Source organism: Anomaloglossus baeobatrachus, unplaced genomic scaffold (assembly GCF_048569485.1).
Source record: "Anomaloglossus baeobatrachus isolate aAnoBae1 unplaced genomic scaffold, aAnoBae1.hap1 Scaffold_173, whole genome shotgun sequence".
NCBI lineage: Eukaryota > Metazoa > Chordata > Amphibia > Anura > Aromobatidae > Anomaloglossus > Anomaloglossus baeobatrachus.
Genome location: NW_027441943.1, coordinates 360,499 through 386,717, shown reverse-complemented (window position 1 = coordinate 386,717; position 26,219 = coordinate 360,499). Strand labels below are relative to the sequence as shown.

The 26,219-nt window shown below is 55.1% G+C and overlaps 1 pseudogene; it reads right to left on the bottom strand.

Annotated features, from left to right (window-relative positions):
- Positions 1-2,564: 2,564 nt before the first annotated feature.
- The window catches only part of LOC142260733 (fatty acyl-CoA hydrolase precursor, medium chain-like), a 44,949-nt pseudogene continuing 21,294 nt past the window's right edge, over positions 2,565-26,219 (bottom strand).

Genomic DNA, 26,219 nt, shown 5'->3' with positions numbered 1-26,219 from the left:
TCTGCCTTCCATTTCTCCAGACTTTTGCCCCTGGTTTCTCCAGACTTATGTCCCTGATTCCTCCACACTTCTGCCCCCGATTCCTCCAAACTTTTGCCCCCCATTCCTCCAGACTTCTGCCCCCAATTCCTCCAGACTTCTGCCTCCCGATATCTCTAGACTTCTGCCCCCTGATTCCTCCAGACTTCTACCCCCGATTCTTCTAGACTTCTGTCCTCGATTCCTCCAGACTTCTGTCTCTGATTCCTCCAAACTTCTGCTCCTGATTCCGCCACAGTTCTGCCCCCGATTTCTCCAGACTTCTGCCTCTGATTCCTCCAGACTTCTGCCCCCGATTCCTCCACACTTCTGCCTTCGATTCCTCCAGACTTCTGCCCTCGATTCCTCCAGACTTCTGCCCTCAATTCCTCCAGACTTCTTCCCTCAATTCCTCCAGACTTCTTCCCTCAATTCCTCCAGATTTCTGCATCCGATTCCTCCACACTTCTGCCCCCGATTCCTCCAGACTTCTATCTCTTATTCCTCCAGACGTCTGCCCCCGATTCCTCCAGACGTTTTCCCCTGATTCATCCAGACTTCTGGCCCCGATTCCACCACACATCTGCGCCCCATTTCTCCAGACTTCGGCCCCCGATTTCTCCAGACTTCTGCCCCCAATTCCTCCAGACTTCTGCCCTCGATTCCTCCAGATTTCTGGCCCTGATTCCTCTAGACTTCTGGCCCCGATTCCTCCGGATTCTGCCCCCGATTCCTCCGGATTCTGCCCCCGATTCCTCCAGACTTCTGCCTTTGATTCCTTTTGACTTCTGCCCCCGATTCCTCCACACTTCTGCCCCCGATTCTTCCAGACTTCTATCTCTTATTCCTCCAGACGTCTGCCCCCGATTCCTCCAGATGTCTTCCCCTGATTCCTCCAGACTTCTGCCCCCTATTCCTGTAGACTTCTGCCCCTGATTCCTCCAGACCTCTGCCCCTGGTTTCTCCAGACTTTTGTCCCTGATTCCTCCAGACTTCTGCCCCAGATTCCTTCAGACTTCTACTCCTGATTCCTCCAGTTTTCTGCCCCCATTCCTCCACATTTCTGCCCCTATTTCTTCAGACTTCTGCCCCCGATTTCTCCAGACTTCTGCCCCCGATTTCTCCAGACTTCTACCACCGATTCCTCCACACTTCTGCCCTTTTGTTTCTCCAGGCTTCTGTCCCTGATTCTTCCAGACTTCTGCCCCCGATTCCTCCAGACTTCTGCCCCTGATTTTTCCAGACGTCTGCCCCCGATCCCTCCAGATTTGTGTCCCTGATTCCTCTACACTTCTGCCCCCCATTTCTCCAGACTTCTGTCCCTGGTTTCTTCAGACTTCTGTCCCTGATTCCTCCAGACTTCTGCCCCTGATTCCTCCAGACTTCTGCCCCCGATTCCTCCATACGTCTGCTCCTGAGTCCTCCAGACTTCTGCCCCCAATTCCTCCAGACTTCTGCCCCCTATTTCCTTCAGACTTCTGACCCCTATTCCTCCAGATTTCTGCCCTCGATTCCTCCAGACTTCTGCCCTCGATTCCTCCAGACTTCTGCCCTCGATTCCTCCAGACTTCTGCCCTCAATTCCTCCAGACTTCTATCTCTTATTCCCCCAGACGTCTGCCCCCAATTCCTCCAGATTTCTGTCCCTGTTCCTCCAGACTTCGGCCCCCGGTTTCTCCACAATTCTGCCCCTGATTCCTCCACCTTTCCGCCCCCCATTTCTCCAGACTTCTGCCCCCAATTCCGCCACACTTCTGCCCTCGATTCCGCCACACTTCTGCCCTCGATTCCGCCACACTTCTGCCCTCGATTCCACCACACTTCTGCCCTCCATTTCTCCACACTTCTGCCCCCGATTCCTCTAGACTTCTGCCTCCGATTCCTCCACACTTCTGCCCCACGTTTCTCCAGACTTCTGCCCCTGGTTTCTCCAGACTTTTGCCCCCTATCCCTCCAAATTTCTGCCCTGCATCCCTCCAGGCTTCTATCTCTGATTTCTCCAGACTTCTGTCCCCCATATCTCCAGACTTCTGTCCCTGATTCCTCCAGACTTCTGCATCTGATTACTCGAGACTTCTGCCCCCGATTCCTCCAGACTTCTGCCCCCGGTATCTCCAGACTTCTACCCTTGATTCCTCCACACTTCTGCCCCCCATTTCTCCAGACGTCTGCCCCCTGTTTCTCCAGACTTCTGCCCCTAATTCCTCCAGACTACTGCCCTTGATTCCTTTAGACTCTGCCCCTGATTCCTCTAGACTCTGCCACTGATTCCTCTAGACTCTGCCCTTCCCAGAACAAGGCGGCAGGACCCAGATATTAGACAAAGGACTCATCCACCAGGACAAGGCAGACGGACATGGATATAAGGCACAGGACTCATCCACTGAGGTGCGGATTCTGCCCGTACTCCAGCATTATTAGCGTTACTGAGGTGTGGACTCTGCCCGTACTCCATCTTTAGACCATTTCAGTAGAACCTTTTCGTCCTCCTGTTATAAATTACTGAGAGCTAAAGGATCAGAGGAAAGAATCTTTATTGTGTGGGTTTTATTCTCTTTATTATTATTTAACCCTAATGCGGTGGTGACTGCGTGCTCAGCCGTCCTGGGACAGAGACAGCATTTTCTGCCGCAGGGTCTGGGTCCAGAACTGGTATTTCTCTGCTTTTAGCCTGCGGGCGGCGCTGGTGTTCACATGAATCTGCAGGAAGCCTTGGTGTTGGTCGTATCGCGGCCAGTGGACCAGGCCTGGTCCGTTGGGATCTCTGCACAGATGAGAAATGGCGGGATTCACAAAGCTGCTGATAACTCTGCTGCTTAGGTTCTGCGCTAAGATCTCTGCTGCTGGTGAAGAGGCTTCGGGCGGGAAAATCCTGTCTGCAGCTGACACTTCACACTGCTGAGGGTTTGTTACAGTGTATCAGTCTAGCGCACCTTCTGTCATAAGAACAGACTGCGCTCCAGCATGTCCCAGCACTCTGTGGCATTTTAGCGCAGATTCACTGACAGCAAGCGAAGATCTTAAGAGCAGAACGAAGCCGGCGCCTCAGTCTGACACAACTGCCGTCGCCTCACAGTCTGACACAACTGCCGGCGCCTCACAGTCTGACACAACTGCCGACTCCTCACAGTCTGACACAACTGCCGACTCCTCACAGTCTGACACAACTGCCGACTCCTCACAGTCTGACACAACTGCCGGCTCCTCACAGTCTGACACAACTGCCGGCTCCTCACAGTCTGACACAACTGCCGGCTCCTCACAGTCTGACACAACTGCCGACTCCTCACAGTCTGACACAACTGCCGACTCCTCACAGTCTGACACAACTGCCGGCGCCTCACAGTCTGACACAACTGCCGACTCCTCACAGTCTGACACAACTGCCGACTGCTCACAGTCTGACACAACTGCCGGCGCCTCACAGTCTGACACAACTGCCGACTCCTCACAGTCTGACACAACTGCCGACTCCTCACAGTCTGACACAACTGCCGGTGCCTCACAGTCGGACACAACTGCCGACTCCTCACAGTCTGACACAACTGCCGACTCCTCACAGTCTGACAACTGCCGGCTCCTCACAGTCTGACACAACTGCCGACTCCTCACAGTCTGACACAACTGCCGACTCCTCACAGTCTGACACAACTGCCGACTCCTCACAGTCTGACACAACTGCCGACTCCTCACAGTCTGACACAACTGCCGACTCCTCACAGTCTGACAACTGCCGGCTCCTCACAGTCTGACACAACTGCCGACTCCTCACAGTCTGACACAACTGCCGGCTCCTCACAGTCTGACACAACTGCCGGTGCCTCACAGTCTGACACAACTGCCGACTCCTCACAGTCTGACACAACTGCCGGCGCCTCACAGTCTGACACAACTGCCGGCGCCTCACAGTCTGACACAACTGCCGACTCCTCACAGTCTGACACAACTGCCGACTCCTCACAGTCTGACACAACTGCCGACTCCTCACAGTCTGACACAACTGCCGGCTCCTCACAGTCTGACACAACTGCCGGTGCCTCACAGTCTGACACAACTGCCGACTCCTCACAGTCTGACACAACTGCCGACTGCTCACAGTCTGACACAACTGCCGGCTCCTCACAGTCTGACACAACTTCCGACTCCTCACAGTCTGACACAACTGCCGGCTCCTCACAGTCTGACACAACTGCCGGTGCCTCACAGTCTGACAACTGCACAGAGCTAAACTCTTTCCAGACCCTTCCGCCAGCCAGACCCTTCCACCCAGACCTCTCAACCGCCCAGACTGCGCCCAGACCCCTCTTCCGCCCAGCCCCGTCCGCCCAGACCCCTCTGCCGCCCAGCCCCCTCCGCCCAGACCCCTCCAGCCAGACCCCTCAACCGCCCAGACTGCGCCCAGACCCCTCTGCCACTCAGCCCCCTCCGCCCAGACCCCTCTGCCACCCAGCCCCCTCTGCCCAGACCCCTCTGTCGCCCAGCCCCCTCCACCCAAACCCCACTAATTAGACCCCTCCACCACCCAGACCGTGACCAGACCCCTCCGCCGCCCAGACCTCTCACCTGCCCAGACTGCGCCCAGACCCCTCACCCACCCAGACCCGTGTCGCCCAGCCCCCTCCGCCCACACCCCTCTGACTAGACCCCATCGCAGTCCAGACCCCTCACCCACCCAGACCCGTGTCGCCCAGCCCCCTCCGTCCACACCCCTCTGACTAGACCCCCACCGCAGTCCAGACCTGTCACCCGCCCAGACCCCACTACTGCCCAGCCCCCTCCGCCCAAACCGTTCTGACTAGACCCCACCGCAGTCAATACCACTCCGCCGCCCAAAACCATGACCAGACTCCTCCGCCACCCAGACTGAACTCACACCCCTCCGCCGCCCAGACCTCTTCTCTTCCCAGAGAGCACCCAGACCCCTCCGCTGCCCTGAACCCTCTGCTGCCCTCACTCCGGCTCCACCAAAACCCCTCTGCCTACCAGACTCCGCCACCAATGCCCCTCTGCTGCGAAGACTCCACGGCCCAGATTTCGCCTCTGCCCAAAAAACTCTGATCCCCAACCGGAACCTCTGAACAGCTGTGTCCGCGCTCTCAGCCCATCTACATGAGGGGAACCTGCCAGCGACCCCCAGAGGAAGAAACAGAAACCTGGACAGCTCACCCACTCCGCGCAAAGGTGGCCCAGTACTTCATCACCGCTAAACTCAACGTCTTCTCCTCCTCAGTGTCCGGACCTAAAAAACCACAACACAGGACACAGCAGTCACTAACAACCAGCAGAATAGTGAGTGCAGCTCTGGAGTATAATACAGGAGGTAACTCAGGATCAGTAATGTATGTACACAGTGACTGCACCAGCAGAATAGTGAGTGCAGCTCTGGAGTATAATACAGGAGGTAACTTGTGAGGGCCGGGGAGGACTGGTAGGCCCATGAGGTGGACCCACTGGACCGAGCACCCCACCTGGAGGGCAGGGTACACTGTAGCTGGAGCACTAGCGTGGCAGGAACGGGAAGAACCAGGGTCATGGAGTCCCATAGGACAGCAACAGGTGCAGGTATCAGGAAGCAAAGACAGGGCCAGGTCACTAGGGTCACAGCGGACTTTAAGGCAGTAATACAGGAAACAGGAACAAAAGGACCTGAGCACCAGCTCACAAGACAAAGAAACACAAACAATGATCAGGCCCCGCCCACATGGAAAGTCATATATACCCAGCACCGCCTCAGGTCATTTCCTGCTGCAGCAGCGCTGGGCCTATAAGACCAGGAGAGTGGGCGCGGCCCGGTCCTATACAGAGGCATCAGTCAGAGGCAGACTCCTGAGACCTGGAACAGGACTCAGAGGAGCGGGAGCGGCAGGCGTGACCGGTGGACGCATGGACTGGACCAGTGAGCAAGGAGCGGTGGTGCGATGGCGAGACTGGATCAGCGAGCACGGAGCGGTGCAATGCTGGTGCGACCGGATCAGTGGGTATGGAGCGGTGCCTGGATGGTTAAGCCGGCTCAGTAGGTAAGGAGCGCTGCTGGGACACCGGGAGCGTGACAGTACCCCCCCCCCCTTGAAGCCCCCCTCTCCGCGGTCGGGACATGAAGGCGCACCGAAGAGAGGCAGCAACGTACTTCCGTAACAGCCAGGACCGGGCCTCAGGACCGCAATCCACCCAATCGACCCGGAAGGACTGCATACACCGGAGCATTTTCATGGCCACTATGTCCCGTATCGGGGAACCCATGTCAGCGGCAAGGGAGGCAACGGAAAGGGAAGAACAGTCAGAAGCAGGACTGGAATCTTGGACGACTGGATCGAGCGTCTCGGACCAGGTACAGGACAGTGTCTCATCCTCAGTAGCCGGTGGACTCAAAGTCTCATCTCCAGAAGGCAGTGGAATCAAAGTCTCATCCTCAGAAGATGGTGGAATCAAAGTCTCAGATGCCTGGGGCGGTGGAACGTCACTGGATAGCGTCGTCTCTTCTTCAGAATCCTGCAGCTTGACTGAGTCAAGTGCCAGGGGCTGAGAAACAGGCTGCAAGCAGGTTTCGTGGCACAAGGGACTCCAGCGGGTAATCGCGCCAGAGCGCCAACTAATAACAGGGTCATGGAGTTTCAGCCAGGGCAGACCCAGCAGGAGCTCAGGAGCCATCCTCGGGATCACATAGAAGGCGATGGTCTCTGTATGCAAAGTGCCAACCTGGAGTTTCACTGGCTCGGTGGTATACCGGACAGGCTCGTAGAGCAGTTTGCAGTCTACAGAGGCGAACCAGAGAGGCTTCTTCAGCGGAGTGACAGGGACCTGGTATTTGTCTATCGTGGCCTGGTGAATAAAGTTACTTGCTGCCCCGGAATCGATGTGGGCCACTGCCGAAAACCGGGTCCCCTCTGTCGTCACCTGAACCGTCTGTTTAACTGGGACTGAAGGGATTCCGGTGGCAAGGGTGGCAGTTCCCACCATCCCTTGGACCTGGGGTCTACCAGGTTTCTCAGGGCATGTTCGAAGCATATGTGACCCGTCTCCACAATAGAAGCACAGGCCCCGGGCGAGCCGTTCTGCATGGCGTTGCGTGGCTTGGGTCAGGCGGTCCACTTGCATGGGTTCTGGTGACGATTCGCGGAAAGGCAGGGACGAGGGTGCGGTAGGTTACTGTGGGGGGAAAGACGTGGCGATGTGGTCGCTTCTCCCGGACTACCTCCTGGACACGTTCCAGAAAACGGAGGTCAATCCGGGTGGCCAGGGAAATCAAAGCGTCCAAGGAGCGTGGAACGTCACGGCCGGCGAGTTCGTCTTTAATACGACCAGAGAGACCCTCCCAAAAGGCCGCCATTAAGGCCTCATTGTTCCAGTCCAGCTCCGAAGCAAGCATGCGGAACTGTATGGCATACTGGCCTACTGTTTGGGTCCCTTGGCATAGCCGGAGGAGCGTAGAAGTCACTGCGGTAGTTCGTCCAGGTTCGTCGAAGGTGCCCCGGAAGGCTCGTAGGAACTCCTGGATATCGGTGGTCATCGGGTCCTCGTTCTCCCACAGGGGGTTAATCCAGGCCAGGGCTTCACCTTCCAGGTGTGACATCAGGAACGCCACCTTGGCCTGGTCTGAGGCGAACAAGTGCGGGAGCAACTGGAAGTGCAAGGAGCACTGGTACAGGAAGCCTCGGCAGGACTTGGGATCCCCTGAGTACCGAGGCGGAGCAGCAAGGCAAAGTTGCGAGACCGTGGAGACAGCAAGTGGTGGAAATTCCTTTCCTGATCCAGCAACACGTCCGAGATAGATGTGAATTAAAAATTCATTTTATTGAAAAATTGTTAAAACACCAATCATCAGAATGATGGTCTATGACTAAGGGCCACAATGGCCAGAAACGCGTAAGACATACCGCCCAACTTTTAAAGAAGGAAAAGAGGGACAAAGTTTGCGGCGCGCACAGCGCGCCGCGGCAAATTTTTAGGCCACGCCCCCTAACCACACCCATTTCACAGTCACGCCCATATCCACTCCCCATCCACACCCATTCAGCACAAACACGCAGGCAGCCGGCGGGCCTCCAGCACGGACACGCAGGCAGCCGGCGGGCCTCCAGCACGGACACGCAGGCAGCCGGCGGGCCTCCAGCACGGACACGCAGGCAGCCGGCGGGCCTCCAGCACGGACACGCAGGCAGCCGGCGGGCCTCCAGCACGGACACGCAGGCAGCCGGCGGGCCTCCAGCACGGACACGCAGGCAGCCGGCGGGCCTCCAGCACGGACACGCAGGCAGCCGGCGGGCCTCCAGCACGGACACGCAGGCAGCCGGCGGGCCTCCAGCACGGACACGCAGGCAGCCGGCGGGCCTCCAGCACGGACACGCAGGCAGCCGGCGGGCCTCCAGCACGGACACGCAGGCAGCCGGCGGGCCTCCAGCACGGACACGCAGGCAGCCGGCGGGCCTCCAGCACGGACACGCAGGCAGCCGGCGGGCCTCCAGCACGCACACGCAGGCAGCCGGCGGGCCTCCAGCACGGACACGCAGGCAGCCGGCGGGCCTCCAGCACGGACACGCAGGCAGCCGGCGGGCCTCCAGCACGGACACGCAGGCAGCCGGCGGGCCTCCAGCACGGACACGCAGGCAGCCGGCGGGCCTCCAGCACGGACACGCAGGCAGCCGGCGGGCCTCCAGCACGGACACGCAGGCAGCCGGCGGGCCTCCAGCACGGACACGCAGGCAGCCGGCGGGCCTCCAGCACGGACACGCAGGCAGCCGGCGGGCCTCCAGCACGGGCACGCAGGCAGCCACAGTGAGGCGGCCGGTCGCCTTCACAGACAGGCGGCCGGCCGCCTTCACAGACAGGCGGCGGGCCGCCCGCACAGAGAGGCGGCCAGCCGCCCGCAGAGAGAGGCGGCCGGCCGCCCACACAATGAGGCGGCGGGCCGCCCGCACAGACAGGCGGCGGGGGGCGCCCGCACAGACAGGCGGCAGGGGGGCGCCCGCACAGACAGGCGGCAGGGGGGCGCCCGCACAGACAGGCGGCGGGGGGCGCCCGCACAGACAGGCGGCAGGGGGGCGCCCGCACAGACAGGCGGCAGGGGGGCGCCCGCACAGACAGGCAGCAGGGGGGCGCCCGCACAGACAGGCGGCAGGGGGGCGCCCGCACAGACAGGCGGCAGGGGGGCGCCCGCACAGACAGGCGGCGGGGGGCGCCCGCACAGACAGGCGGCGGGGGGCGCCCGCACAGACAGGTGGCGGGCCGACCGCACAGACAGGCGGCCGGCCGACCGCACAGACAGGCTCCGGCCGGGGGTGAGGGGGGAGGGAGGGAAATCAGCGCTGGGGAGATTAGTTTACTGTACCAGCAGCAGCACAGGCAGCGCTCCTCTCTATGCCACGTCTACTAGGATGGTAGGAGGGAAAAGCAGGGAGGCGGAGAGAGAGTGGGTGGGCGGAGCCCGGGAGCCGGCCGTCCCGCCCGTGGCAACGGGACAAACAACGTAAAGCGTGAAAGTCCCGCTGTATCCGGGACGGTTGGGAGGTATGCAGCATGTTAGAATGTGTACATAAGATCCCGCTGGTGGTGGCCGCAGCTTATAGGCCCCAAATCTGGTGACAGGTTCCCTTTAAAGTGAACCTGTCAGGTGCAATATGCACTCAGAGCCAGGAGCAGTTCTGGGCACATATTGCTAATCCCTGCCTAACCGTCCCTGTATACACTAGCATAGATAAAGAGATCAAGAACAAATATTTTTAAAGATCTTATATCTTATGCTAATGAGCGCGGGGACTAGTCACAAGGGCGTTACTTCACTTGGCTAGTCGGCTCGCATAGCATGTTAGCATGTTATTACGCCCCTGTGTGAGTACTAACACGCTAAATGAGCCGACTAGCCAAGTGAAGTAACGCCCTTGGGACTAGTCCCCGCGCTAATTAGCATAAGATATAAGCTCTTTAAAAATACTTTTTCTATAGATGCCTTTATCTATGCTAGTGTATACAGGGACGGTTAGGCAGGGATTAGCAATATACACCCAGAACTGCTCCTGGCTCTGAGTGCAGATTGCACCTGACAGGTTCCCTTTAAAGGGAAACTGTCACCAGAAATTTAGCAAAAAAAATAAAAGATTCCCCTCTGCAGCTCCTGGGATGAATTCTGGAAAGGTTCCTGTTGCTATTGTGCCCCCTTTGAGACCTAAAATAATACTTTATGAAGTCTTACCTTTTTGTATGCAAATCTGTTTTTATGGTCACGGGGGCGGGCTGCCTGGCGTCCGTTATTCCCCCTCCTGCCGCTGTACGCCGTCCCCCATTGCTCATTTCCATACATGAGGACGCCTTCCTCATGTAACTGTCCTCCTGAAGTTTTGTGCATGCCCAGTGCCACTCTCGCGGGACTGAGCACTGTGCAAAGTGTGAACGCTTTTGAGGTGATTGCGCAGGCGCGAGATTATGGGCTGCGCTGTGATTGTCATCAGCAGCGTCATCCAAGTACCCACCCATAATCTCGTGCCCGCGCTTCTCACTCTGCCTCCACCGTTATGCGCAAGCACTGGCCATATGAACCACGTTACCTATTACCATGGGCGCGAGATTATGGGCGGCGCTGTGATTGTCATCAGCAGCGTCATCCAAGTACCCGCCCATAATCTCGTGCCCGCGCTTCTCACTCTGCCTCCACCGTTATGCGCAAGCACTGGCCATATGAACCACGTTACCTATTACCATGGGCGCGAGATTATGGGCGGCGCTGTGATTGTCATCAGCAAAGTCATCCAAGTACCTGCCCATAATCTCGTGCCCGCGCTTCTCACTCTGCCTCCACCGTTATGCGCAAGCACTGGCCATATGAACCACGTTACCTATTACCATGGGCGCGAGATTATGGGCGGCGCTGTGATTGTCATCAGCAGCGTCATCCAAGTACCCGCCCATAATCTCGTGCCCGCGCTTCTCACTCTGCCTCCACCGTTATGCGCAAGCACTGGCCATATGAACCACGTTACCTATTACCATGGGCGCGAGATTATGGGCGGCGCTGTGATTGTCATCAGCAAAGTCATCCAAGTACCCGCCCATAATCTCGTGCCCGCGCTTCTCACTCTGCCTCCACCGTTATGCGCAAGCACTGGCCATATGAACCACGTTACCTATTATCATGGGCGCGAGATTATGGGCGGCGCTGTGATTGTCATCAGCAAAGTCATCCAAGTACCTGCCCATAATCTCGTGCCCGCGCTTCTCACTCTGCCTCCACCGTTATGCGCAAGCACTGGCCATATGAACCATGTTACCTATTACCGTGGGCGCGAGATTATGGGCGGCGCTGTGATTGTCATCAGCAGCGTCATCCAAGTACCTGCCCATAATCTCGTGCCCGCGCTTCTCACTCTGCCTCCACCGTTATGCGCAAGCACTGGCCATATGAACCATGTTACCTATTACCGTGGGCGCGAGATTATGGGCGGCGCTGTGATTGTCATCAGCAAAGTCATCCAAGTACCCGCCCATAATCTCGTGCCCGCGCTTCTCACTCTGCCTCCACCGTTATGCGCAAGCACTGGCCATATGAACCACGTTACCTATTACCATGGGCGCGAGATTATGGGCGGCGCTGTGATTGTCATCAGCAGCGTCATCCAAGTACCTGCCCATAATCTCGTGCCCGCGCTTCTCACTCTGCCTCCACCGTTATGCGCAAGCACTGTCCATATGAACCATGTTACCTATTACCATGGGCGCGAGATTATGGGCGGCGCTGTGATTGTCATCAGCAAAGTCATCCAAGTACCCGCCCATAATCTCGTGCAAGCAGTAATAGGTAACATGGTTCATATGGCCAGCACTTGCGCATAACGGTGGAGTCAGAGGGAAAAGTGCGGGCACGAGATTATGGGCGGGTACTTGGTTAACGCTGCTGATGACAATCACAGCGCTGCCCATAATCTCGTGCCTGCGCAATCACCTGAAAAAGCGTTCACATGCGCAAAACTTCGGGAGGACAGTTACATGAGGAAGGCGTCCTTGTGTATGTAAATGAGCAATGGGGGACTGCGTAAAGCGGCAGGAGGGGGAATAACGGACGCCAGGCAGCCCGCCCCCGTGACCATAAAAACACATTTGCATACAAAAAGGTAAGACTTCATAAAGTATTTTTGTAGGTCTCAAAGGGGGCACAATAACAACAGGAACCTTTCTAGAAGCAGCCCAGGAGCTGGAGAGGGGAATCTATTACTTTTATTGTGAAATTTCTGCTGACATGTTCCCTTTAACTGGTAGAGGAGCCAGGATAAAGCAGAGCTGAAGCTGTTGGGAAGCTAGGACCCAGCAGCTCTGCTCCACAGGCAGGAGACCACTGATCGGTAAGCTAATAGAAGCCTGCAGATGTCACTCTGCATAGGTTATCACTGGCCAGTGCTATCTGCAGGAGAGAGAAGTGCTGATTGCACGGTCTCCTCAGCTTCCTGACTCCCCGTGCGTCTGCAGCAGTGAGAAGCCGCACACAGGGAATCAGAGAACAGCTGCAGACAAACGCAGGCTCCGGGACTGGGGGGGTCGGCTCTGGTGCAGGGGGGGGGGGCTCTGGTGCAGGGGGGGGGTCGCTCTGCTGCAGGGGGGTCGCTCTGCTGCAGGGGGTGATTCATACCTCAGCAGCAGTCACAGGAGTAGGTGCGCGCTCGGCTCTGTAATGAATAGTAGAAGGGAGAAACAGCGAGGCGGGGCTACAGTGGGTGGGTGGAGCCGGGATAAACAGCCTCACGGGCGTGACCCGGGATCAAAGGCTCAGAAGAGGGACTGTCCCGCTGTATCCGGGACGGTTGGGAGGTATGCGTAAGACGCTTTCTTTTTAAAGAAAACATTTTTTGGATGTCATTCTGATGATTGGTGTTTTAACAATTTTTCAATAAAATGAATTTTTAATTCACATCTATCTCGGACGTGTTGCTGGATCAGGAAAGGAATTTCCACCACTTGCTGCTTTATATTCCTGAACACGGAATTCATATCCCTGCACCGTTCTGGGTCCTGGAGCCAGGTGAAATAATACTACGGGTGAGCTGAAAAAAACTTTCCTTTCAGACCGTGGAGACAACTGGTTCGGACCTGGAGACTGGTTGCTGCATGGACTGAGACAAGGCGGCGGTCTGCAGCAGGTCATTTCCTGCTGCAGCAGCGCTGGGCCTATAAGACCAGGAGAGTGGGCGCGGTCCGGTCCTATACAGAGGCATCAGTCAGAGTCAGACTCCTGAGACCTGGAACAGGACTCAGGGGAGCGGGAGCGGCAGGCGTGACCGGTGGACGCATGGACTGGACCAGTGAGCAAGGAGTGGTGCTGCAATGGCGAGACTGGATCAGTGAGCACGGAGCGGTGCAATGCCGCTGTGACCGGATCAGTGGGTACGGAGCGGTGCCTGGCTGCTGAAACGGCTCAGTAGGTAAGGAGCGCTGCTGGGACACCGGGAGCGTGACATAACTCAGGATCAGTAATGTAATGTATGTGCACAGTGACTGCACCAGCAGAATAGTGAGTGCAGCTCTGGAGTATAATACAGGAGGTAACTCAGGATCAGGAATGTACTGTATGTACACAGTGACTGCACCAGCAGAATAGTGAGTGCAGCTCTGGAGTATAATACAGGAGGTAGCTCAGGATCAGTAATGTATGTACACAGTGACTGCACCAGCAGAATAGTGAGTGCAGCTCTGCAGTATAATACAGGAGGTAGCTCAGGATCAGTAATGTAATGTATGTACACTGTGACTGCACCAGCAGAATAGTGAGTGCAGCTCTGCAGTATAATACAGGAGGTAGCTGTGGATCAGTAATGTATGTACACAGTGACTGCACCAGCAGAATAGTGAGTGCAGCTCTGGGGTATAATACAGGCGGTAACTCAGGATCAGTAATATATGTACACAGTGACTGCACCAGCAGAATAGTGAGTGCAGCTCTGGGGTATAATGCTGATTCTGTACAGTGACTGTTCCCTGGCTGTGAATGATATTCCGGAGAGGGTCTTCTATGGTAACTGTACTTTTTGCTGCTGTTTCTCACCGCTTTAGGGAAGCTCGTATATGGACTCACCGGCAAACATGACACCTTTCTCCAGGAAGGGGCCTCCTACCACGAAGAAGATCTCATCTGCATGATCGGCCTTCACGTAATCGGGTTTAAGATCCTTGAAGATTGAGGGCCGATGCTGGAATTCATAGAAGTAGACGGGAGCCCCGGAGTCTGCGAAGAGAATCCACTGAATCTGCAAACTCCAGATTGTATGTGTGCGGGCTGCATCCACTGGTAGTCAGCAGCTCTGGGTGTGACTAGAGTAGAGGATGTGGCTCGGCAGCTCTGAGTGTGACTGGAGTAGAGGTTGTGGCTCTGCAGCTCTGGGTGTGACTGGAATAGAGGACATGGCTCTGCAGCTCTGTGTGACTGGAGTAGAGGACGTGGCTCGGCAGCTCTGGGTGTGACTGGAGTAGAGGACGTGGCTCGGCAGCTCTGGGTGTGACTGGAATAGAGGACATGGCTCTGCAGCTCTCAGTGTGACTGGAGTAAGGACGTGGCTCGGCAGTTCTGAGTGTGACTGGAGTAAGGACGTGGCTCGGCAGTTCTGAGTGTGACTGGAGTAGAGGACATGGCTCTGCAGCTCTCAGTGTGACTGGAGTAGAGGACGTGGCTCGGCAGCTCTGGGTGTGACTGGAATAGAGGACATGGCTCTGCAGCTCTCAGTGTGACTGGAGTAGAGGACGTGGCTCGGCAGCTCTGGGTGTGACTGGAGTAGAGGACGTGGCGGGCAGCTCTGGGTGTGCCTGGAGTAGAGAACGTGGCTGGGCAGCTCTGAGTGTGACTGGAGTAGAGGACGTGGCTCGGCAGCTCTGAGTGTGACTGGAGTAGAGGACATGGCTCGGCAGCTCTGGGTGTGACTGTAGTAGAGGACGTGGCTCTGCAGTTCTGAGTGTGACTGGAGTAGAGGACGTGGCTCTGCAGCTCTGAGTGTGACTGGAGTAGAGGACGTAGTTCGGCAGCTCTGGGTGTGACTAGAGTAGAGGACGTGGCTGGGCAGCTCTGGGTGTTCCTGGAGTAGAGGATGTGGCTCGGCAGCTCTGGGTGTGACTGGAGCAGAGGACGTGGCTGGGCAGCTCTTCGTGTGACTGGAGTAGAGGACGTGGCTCGGCAGCTCTGGGTGTGACAGGAATAGAGGACATGGCTCTGCAGCTCTGTGTGACTGGAGTAGAGGACGTGGCTCGGCAGCTCTGGGTGTGACTGGAGTAGAGGACGTGGCTTGGCAGCTCTGGGTGTGACTGGAGTAGAGGATATGGCTCGGCAGCTCTGAGTGTGACTGGAGTAGAGGACGTGGCTCGGCAGCTCTGAGTGTGACTGCAGTAGAGGACGTGGCTCGGCAGCTCTGGGTGTGACTGGAGTAGAGGACGTGGCTTGGCAGCTCTGGGTGTGACTGGAGTAGAGGACGTGGCTCGGCAGCTCTGGGTGTGACTGGAGTAGAGGACGTGGCTCGGCAGCTCTGGGTGTGACTGGAGTAGAGGACGTGGCTTGGCAGCTCTGGGTGTGACTGGAGTAGAGGATATGGCTCGGCAGCTCTGAGTGTGACTGGAGTAGAGGACGTGGCTCGGCAGCTCTGAGTGTGACTGGAGTAGAGGACGTGGCTCGGCAGCTTTGGGGGTGACTGGAGTAGAGGATGTGGCTCGGCAGCTCTGGGGGTGACTGGAGTAGAGGACGTGGCTTGGCAGCTCTGGGTGTGACTGGAGTAGAGGATATGGCTCGGCAGCTCTGGGGGTGATGTCCTACGCTCTTTTCCTGTGCAGACTGTCGGTGCCTCGTACCTCGGTGGTGATCCGCAGTTCTCAGAGCCGGAATGACGAATACCACATCCCCGCAGAGGTCCAGGAAGCCGTCTCTGATGGTGAACGGGTCCGTGCTGTTCCCGAAATACTCGTCCATCACGAGTTGCAGGATCTCCGGCCGCACGTTCTACGACACGGAAAGTTACATTCTCACCCGGCAGGAGAGAGGGACGATGGTGCAGAAAGCGCCCAAATACTTCTACTGACCCAGCCGGCTCCTGGGCGCACCGGACATCCCGGCCCCCAGCCCTAGTGGTTCCTGCAGGGACTGGACTGGCCCTTACCCCAGACTAACCAGTGGCAACTCGGCCTATGCCGCCTGAACGGCCATCGAGAGCTTCACGATCCTCCTAAAGAACCCGGAGGGCAGAGCAAGGGGCAATATACCGAAAGAAGCGAAGGGGTGCCGAGACAGAAAGAGATCCAAGAGGGAGTAACAGCAGGGGGCGCCGCACTCACCAGAAGGGGAACGCTCCCCAGAATCTGATGGACACAATCTCATGACATCCTGGCCCCCAGCCCTAGTGGTTCCTGCAGGGACTGGACTGGCCCTTACCCCAGACTAACCAGTGGCAACTCGGCCTATGCTGCCTGAACGGCCATCGAGTGCTTCACGATCCTCCTAAAAAATCCGGAGGGCAGAGCAAGGGGCAATATACCGACAGAAAGGAAGGGGTGCCGAGACAGAAAGAGAGCCCAGTGGGAGTAACAGCAGGGGGCACCACACTCACCAGAAGGGTAAAGCTCTCCAGGATCTGCTGGACATGACCTCGCGACATCCCGGCCTCCAGTCCAGTAATCTTCAGTGCCTGGACACAAAGTAATAACGAGCGAGGATTGGGGACATGTCCTGCCCCGCACACAAGACAATAGCAATCAGTACCTGCGGCATCATGAACCCAAACTCATGATTATTAACCCCGATAATGAAGGGAACAGCGGCCGTGGCGTTGTCAGTCAGCAGCTCCAGCACCGTTCTGCGGAGAAACGTCCCATCAACACGTCCCGGGAAAGACAGGTGATCCTGCGAGCGAAGAGAGGGGGTAACACGCCCGACCAGCAGCCGCCGGCGCGGCACACAGTCACCTCCAACATTACCGGACCCGCACCAGGGAGGTGGCGAGCACCGACATCTCATCCGCAGACTTCTCCCGCAGACAATCCAGGAGCGAAGCCGGGTCACAGGCCGAAGCATCACCGACTGCCTGGAGAAACATGGAGAAATGTGTGTATAAAGGCCGAGATCAGCGGTGACATCACTAAGGACACCGCCTATCCATCACCGGAGATCAGCGGTGACATCACTGAGAACACCTCCTATCCATCACCAGAGATCAGCAGTGACATCACTGAGAACACCACCTATCCATCACCAGAGATCAGCGGTGACATCACTGAGAACACCTCCTATCCATCACCAGAGATCAGCAGTGACATCACTGAGAACACCTCCTATCCATCACCAGAGATCAGCAGTGACATCACTGAGAACACCTCCTATCCATCACCAGAGATCAGCAGTGACATCACTGAGAACACCGCCTATCCATCACCAGAGATCAGCAGTGACATCACTGAACACCTCCTATCCATCACCAGAGATCAGCAGTGACATCACTGAGAACACCTCCTATCCATCACCAGAGATCAGCAGTGACATCACTGAGAACACTGCCTATCCATCACCAGAGATCAGCAGTGACATCACTGAGAACACCTCCTATCCATCACCAGAGATCAGCAGTGACATCACTGAGAACACCGCCTATCCATCACCAGAGATCAGCGGTGACATCACTGAACACCTCCTATCCATCACCAGAGATCAGAGGTGACATCACTGAACACCTCCTATCCATCACCAGAGATCAGCAGTGACATCACTGAGAACACCTCCTATCCATCACCGGAGATCAGCGGTGACATCACTGAGAACACCTCCTATCCATCACCAGAAATCAGCAATGACATCACTGAGAACACCTCCTATCCATCACCAGAGATCAGCAGTGACATCACTGAGAACACCGCCTATCCATCACCAGAGATCAGCAGTGACATCACTGAGAACACCTCCTATCCATCACCAGAGATGAGCGGTGACATCACTGAGAACACCTCCTATCCATCACCAGAGATCAGCGGTGACATCACTGAGAACACCTCCTATCCATCACCAGAGATCAGCAGTGACATCACTGAGAACACCTCCTATCCATCACCAGAGATCAGCGGTGACATCACTGAGAACACCTCCTATCCATCACCAGAGATCAGCGGTGACATCACTGAGAACACCTCCTATCCATCACCAGAGATCAGCGGTGATATCACTGAGAACACCGCCTATCCATCACCAGAGATCAGCGGTGACATCACTGAGAACACCGCCTATCCATCACCAGAGATCAGCGGTGACATCACTGAGAACACCGCCTATCCATCACCAGAGATCAGCGGTGACATCACTGAGAACACCTATCCATCACCAGAGATCAGCAGTGACATCACTGAGAACACCTCCTATCCATCACCAGAGATCAGCGGTGACATCAGTGAGAACACCGCCTATCCTTCACCAGAGATCAGCAGTGACATCACTGAGAACACCGCCTATCCATCACCAGAGATCAGCAGTGACATCACTGAGAACACCGCCTATCCATCACCAGAGATCAGCAGTGACATCACTGAGAACACCTCCTATCCATCACCGGAGATCAGCGGTGACATCACTGAGAACACCTCCTATCCATCACCAGAGATCAGCAGTGACATCACTGAGAACACCTCCTATCCATCACCGGAGATCAGCGGTGACATCACTGAGAACACCTCCTATCCATCACCAGAGATCAGCGGTGACGTCACTGAGAACACCTCCTATCCATCACCAGAGATCAGCGGTGACATCACTGAGAACACCGCCTATCCATCACCAGAGATCAGCAGTGACATCACTGAGAACACCGCCTATCCATCACCAGAGATCAGCGGTGACATCACTGAGAACACCTCCTATCCATCACCAGAAATCAGCAGTGACATCACTGAGAACACCGCCTAGCCATCACCAGAGATCAGCGGTGACATCACTGAGAACACCGCCTATCCATCACCAGAGATCAGCAGTGACATCACTGAGAACACATCCTATCCATCACCAGAGATCAGCGGTGACATCACTGAGAACACCTCCTATCCATCACCAGAGATCAGCGGTGACATCACTGAGAACACCGCCTATCCATCACCAGAGATCAGCAGTGACATCACTGAGAACCCCTCCTATCCATCACCAGAGATCAGCAGTGACATCACTGAGAACATCGCCTATCCATCACCAGAGATCAGCGGTGACATCACTGAGAACACCTATCCATCACCAGAGATCAGCAGTGACATCACTGAGAACACCTCCTATCCATCACCAGAGATCAGCGGTGACATCACTGAGAACACCGCCTATCCATCACCGGAGATCAGCGGTGACGTCACTGAGAACACCTCCTATCCATCACCAGAGATCAGCGGTGACATCACTGAGAACACCGCCTATCCATCACCAGAGATCAGCAGTGACATCACTGAGAACACCGCCTATCCATCACCAGAGATCAGCGGTGACATCACTGAGAACACCTCCTATCCATCACCAGAAATCAGCAGTGACATCACTGAGAACACCGCCTAGCCATCACCAGAGATCAGCGGTGACATCACTGAGAACACCTCCTATCCATCACCAGAGATCAGCGGTGACATCACTGAGAACACCGCCTATCCATCACCAGAGATCAGCAGTGACATCACTGAGAACACCGCCTATCCATCACCAGAAATCAGCAGTGACATCACTGAGAACACCGCCTAGCCATCACCAGAGATCAGCGGTGACATCACTGAGAACACCTCCTATCCATCACCAGAGATCAGCGGTGACATCACTGAGAACACCTCCTATCCATCACCAGAGATCAGCGGTGACATCACTGAGAACACCACCTATCCATCACCAGAGATCAGCGGTGACATCACTGAGAACACCTCCTATCCATCACCAGAGATCAGCGGTGACATCACTGAGAACACCTCCTATCCATCACCAGAGATCAGCGGCGACATCACTGAGAACACCGCCTATCCATCACCAGAGATCAGCGGTGACATCACTGAGAACACCTCCTATCCATCACCAGAGATCAGCGGTGACATCACTGAGAACACCTCCTATCCATCACCAGAGATCAGCGGTGACATCACTGAGAACACCTCCTATTCATCACCAGAGATCAGCGGTGACATCACTGAGAACACCTCCTATCCATCACCAGAGATCAGCGGTGACATCACTGAGAACACCGCCTATCCATCACCAGAGATCAGCGGTGACATCACTGAGAACACCTCCTATCCATCACCAGAGATCAGCGGTGACATCACTGAGAACACCGCCTATCCATCACCAGAGATCAGCAGTGACATCACTGAGAACACCTCCTATCCATCACCAGAGATCAGCGGTGACATCACTGAGAACACCTCCTATCCATCACCAGAGATCAGCGGTGACATCACTGACAACACCTCCTATCCATCACCAGAGATCAGCGGTGACATCACTGAGAACACCGCCTATCCATCACCAGAGATCAGCAGTGACATCACTGAGAACACCGCCTATCCATCACCAGAGATCAGCGGTGACATCACTGAGAACACCTCCTATCCATCACTAGAGATCAGCAGTGAGATCACTGAGAACACCACCTATCCATCACCAGAGATCAGCGGTGATATCACTGAGAACGCCTCCTATCCATCACCAGAGATCAGCAGTGACATCACTGAGAACACCTCCTATCCATCACCAGAGATCAGTGGTGACATCACTGAGAACACCTCCTATCCATCACCAGATCAGGGGTGACATCACTGAGAACACCACCTATCCATCACCAGAGATCAGCAGTGACATCACTGAGAACACCGCCTATCCATCACCAGAGATCAGCAGTGACATCACTGAGAACACCTCCTATCCATCACCAGAGATCAGCAGTGACATCACTGAGAACACCTCCTATCCATCACCAGAGATCAGCAGTGACATCACTGAGAACACCGCCTATCCATCACCAGAGATCAGCGGCGACATCACTGAGAACACCTCCTATCCATCACCAGAGATCAGCGGTGACATCACTGAGAACACCTCCTATCCATCACCAGAGATCAGCAGTGACATCACTGAGAACACCGCCTATCCATCACCAGAGATCAGCGGTGACATCACTGAGAACACCTCCTATCCATCACCAGAGATCAGCAGTGACATCACTGAGAACACCTCCTATCCATCACCAGAGATCAGCAGTGACATCACTGAGAACACCGCCTATCCATCACCAGAGATCAGCGGTGACATCACTGAGAACACCTCCTATCCATCACCAGAGATCAGCGGTAACATCACTGAGAACACCTCCTATCCATCACCAGAGATCAGCGGTGACATCACTGAGAACACCTCCTATCCATCACCAGAGATCAGCGGTGACATCACTGAGAACACCGCCTATCCATCACCAGAGATCAGCAGTGACATCACTGAGAACACCTCCTATCCATCACCAGAGATCAGCAGTGACATCACTGAGAACACCGCCTATCCATCACCAGAGATCAGCGGTGACATCACTGAGAACACCGCCTATCCATCACCAGAGATCAGCGGTGACATCACTGAGAACACCGCCTATCCATAACCAGAGATCAGCGGTGACATCACTGAGAACACCGCCTATCCATAACCAGAGATCAGCAGTGACATCACTGATAACACCACCTATCCATCACCAGAGATCAGCGGTGACATCACTGAGAACACCGCCTATCCATCACCAGAGATCAGAGGTGACATCACTGAGAACACCGCCTATCCATCACCAGAGATCAGCGGTGACATCACTGAGAACACCGCCTATCCATCACCAGAGATCAGCAGTGACATCACTGAGAACACCTCCTATCCATCACCAGAGATCAGCAGTGACATCACTGAGAACACCGCCTATCCATCACCAGAGATCAGCGGTGACATCACTGAGAACACCGCCTATCCATCACCAGAGATCAGCGGTGACATCACTGAGAACACCGCCTATCCATAACCAGAGATCAGCGGTGACATCACTGAGAACACCGCCTATCCATAACCAGAGATCAGCAGTGACATCACTGATAACACCACCTATCCATCACCAGAGATCAGCGGTGACATCACTGAGAACACCGCCTATCCATCACCAGAGATCAGAGGTGACATCACTGAGAACACCGCCTATCCATCACCAGAGATCAGCGGTGACATCACTGAGAACACCGCCTATCCATCACCAGAGATCAGCGGTGACATCACTGAGAACACCTCCTATCCATCACCAGAGACCAGCGGTGACATCACTGAGAACACCTCCTATCCATCACCAGAGATCAGCGGTGACATCACTGAGAACACCTCCTATCCATCACCAGAGATCAGCGGTGACATCACTGAGGACACCGCCTATCCATCACCAGAGATCAGCGGTGACATCACTGAGAACACCTCCTATCCATCACCAGAGATCAGCAGTGACATCACTGAGAACACCTCCTATCCATCACCAGAGATCAGCGGTTACATCACTGAGAACACCTCCTATCCATCACCAGAGATCAGCGGTGACATCACTGAGGACACCGCCTATCCATCACCAGAGATCAGCGGTGACATCACTGAGAACACCTCCTATCCATCACCAGAGATCAGCGGTGACATCACTGAGAACACCGCCTATCCATCACCAGAGATCAGCGGTGACATCACTGACAACACCTCCTATCCATCACCAGAGATCAGCGGTGACATCACTGAGAACACCGCCTATCCATCACCAGAGATCAGCAGTGACATCACTGAGAACACCGCCTATCCATCACCAGAGATCAGCGGTGACATCACTGAGAACACCTCCTATCCATCACTAGAGATCAGCAGTGACATCACTGAGAACACCTCCTATTCATCACCAGAGATCAGCAGTGACATCACTGAGAACACCTCCTATCCATCACCAGAGATCAGCGGTGACATCACTGAGAACACCTCCTATCCATCACCAGAGATCAGCGGTGACATCACTGAGAACACCGCCTATCCATCACCAGAGATTAGCAGTGACATCACTGAAAACACCTCCTATCCATCACCAGAGATCAGCGGTGACATCACTGAGAACACCACCTATCCATCACCAGAGATCAGCGGTGACATCACTGAGAACACCTCCTATCCACCACCAGAGATCAGCGGTGACATCACTGAGGACACCGCTTATCCATCACCAGAGATCAGCGGTGACATCACTGAGAACACCTCCTATCCATCACCAGAGATCAGCGGTGACATCACTGAGGACACCGCCTATCCATCACCAGAGATCAGCGGTGACATCACTGAGAACACCTCCTATCCATCACCAGAGATCAGCGGTGACATCACTGAGAACACCGCCTATCCATCACCAGAGATCAGCGGTGACATCACTGAGAACACCGCCTATCCATCACCAGAGATCAGCGGTGACATCACTGAACACCTCCTATCCATCACCAGAGATCAGCAGTGACATCACTGAGAACACCGCCTATCCATCACCAGAGATCAGCGGTGACATCACTGAGAACACCGCCTATCCATCACCAGAGATCAGCGGTGACATCACTGAGAACACCGCCTATCCATCACCAGAGATCAGCGGTGACATCACTGAGGACACCGCCTATCCATCACCAGAGATCAGCGGTGACATCACTGAGAACACCTCCTATCCATCACCAGAGATCAGCGGTGACATCACTGAGAACACCGCCTATCCATCACCAGAGATCAGCGGTGACATCACTGACAACACCTCCTATCCATCACTAGAGATCAGCAGTGACATCACTGAGAACACCTCCTATTCATCACCAGAGATCAGCAGTGACATCACTGAGAACACCTCCTATCCATCACCAGAGATCAGCGGTGACATCACTGAGAACACCTCCTATCCATCACCAGAGATCAGCGGTGACATCACTGAGAACACCGCCTATCCATCACCAGAGATTAGCAGTGACATCACTGAAAACACCTCCTATCCATCACCAGAGATCAGCGGTGACATCACTGAGAACACCACCTATCCATCACCAGAGATCAGCGGTGACATCACTGAGAACACCTCCTATCCACCACCAGAGATCAGCGGTGACATCACTGAGGACACCGCTTATCCATCACCAGAGATCAGCGGTGACATCACTGAGAACACCGCCTATCCATCACCAGAGATCAGCAGTGACATCACTGAGAACACCTCCTATCCATCACCAGAGATCAGCGGTGACATCACTGAGAACACCTCCTATCCATCACCAGAGATCAGCGGTGACATCACTGAGAACACCTCCTATCCATCACCAGAGATCAGCGGTGACATCACTGAGGACACCTCCTATCCATCACCAGAGATCAGCGGTGACATCACTGAGAACACCGCCTATCCATCACCAGAGATCAGCAGTGACATCACTGAGAACACCTCCTATCCATCACCAGAGATCAGCGGTGACATCACTGAGAACACCTCCTATCCATCACCAGAGATCAGCGGTGACATCACTGAGAACACCTCCTATCCATCACCAGAGATCAGCGGTGACATCACTGAGGACACCGCCTATCCATCACCAGAGATCAGCGGTGACATCACTGAGAACACCTCCTATCCATCACCAGAGATCAGCGGTGACATCACTGAGAACACCGCCTATCCATCACCAGAGATCAGCGGTGACATCACTGAGAACACCGCCTATCCATCACCAGAGATCAGCGGTGACATCACTGAACACCTCCTATCCATCACCAGAGATCAGCAGTGACATCACTGAGAACACCGCCTATCCATCACCAGAGATCAGCAGTGACATAACTGAACACCTCCTATCCATCACCAGAGATCAGCGGTGACATCACTGAGAACACCTCCTATCCATCACTAGAGATCAGCGGTGACATCACTGAGAACACCTCCTATCCATCACCAGAGATCAGCAGTGACATCACTGAGAACACCTCCTATCCATCACCAGAGATCAGCAGTGACATCACTGAGAACACCTCCTATCCATCCCCAGAGATCAGCAGTGACATCACTGAGAACACCTCCTATCCATCACCAGAGATCAGCAGTGACATCACTGACAACACCGCCTATCCATCACCAGAGATCAGCAGTGACATAACTGAACACCTCCTATCCATCACCAGAGATCAGCGGTGACATCACTGAGAACACCTCCTATCCATCACCAGAGATCAGCAGTGACATCACTGAGAACACCTCCTATCCATCACCAGAGATCAGCGGTGACATCACTGAGAACACCTCCTATCCATCACTAGAGATCAGCGGTGACATCACTGAGAACACCTCCTATCCATCACCAGAGATCAGCAGTGACATCACTGAGAACACCTCCTATCCATCACCAGAGATCAGCGGTGACATCACTGAGAACACCTCCTATCCATCACTAGAGATCAGCGGTGACATCACTGAGAACACCTCCTATCCATCACCAGAGATCAGCGGTGACATCACTGAGAACACCTCCTATCCATCACCAGAGATCAGCAGTGACATCACTGAGAACACCTCCTATCCATCACCAGAGATCAGCAGTGACATCACTGAGAACACCGCCTATCCATCACCAGAGATCAGCGGTGACATCACTGACAACACCGCCTATCCATCACCAGAGATCAGCGGTGACATCACTGAGAACACCTCCTACCCATCACCAGAGATCAGCGGTGACATCACTGAGAACACCTCCTATCCATCACCAGAGATCAGCAGTGACATCACTGAGAACACCGCCTATCCATCACCAGAGATCAGCGGTGACATCACTGAGAACACCTCCTATCCATCACCAGAGATCAGCAGTGACATCACTGAGAACACCTCCTATCCATCACCAGAGATCAGCAGTGACATCACTGAGAACACCGCCTATCCATCACCAGAGATCAGCGGTGACATCACTGAGAACACCGCCTATCCATCACCAGAGATCAGCGGTGACATCACTGAGAACACCGCCTATCCATCACCAGAGATCAGCGGTGACATCACTGAGAACACCGCCTATCCATAACCAGAGATCAGCAGTGACATCACTGAGAACACCTCCTATCCATCACCAGAGATCAGCGGTGACATCACTGAGAACACCGCCTATCCATCACCAGAGATCAGAGGTGACATCACTGAG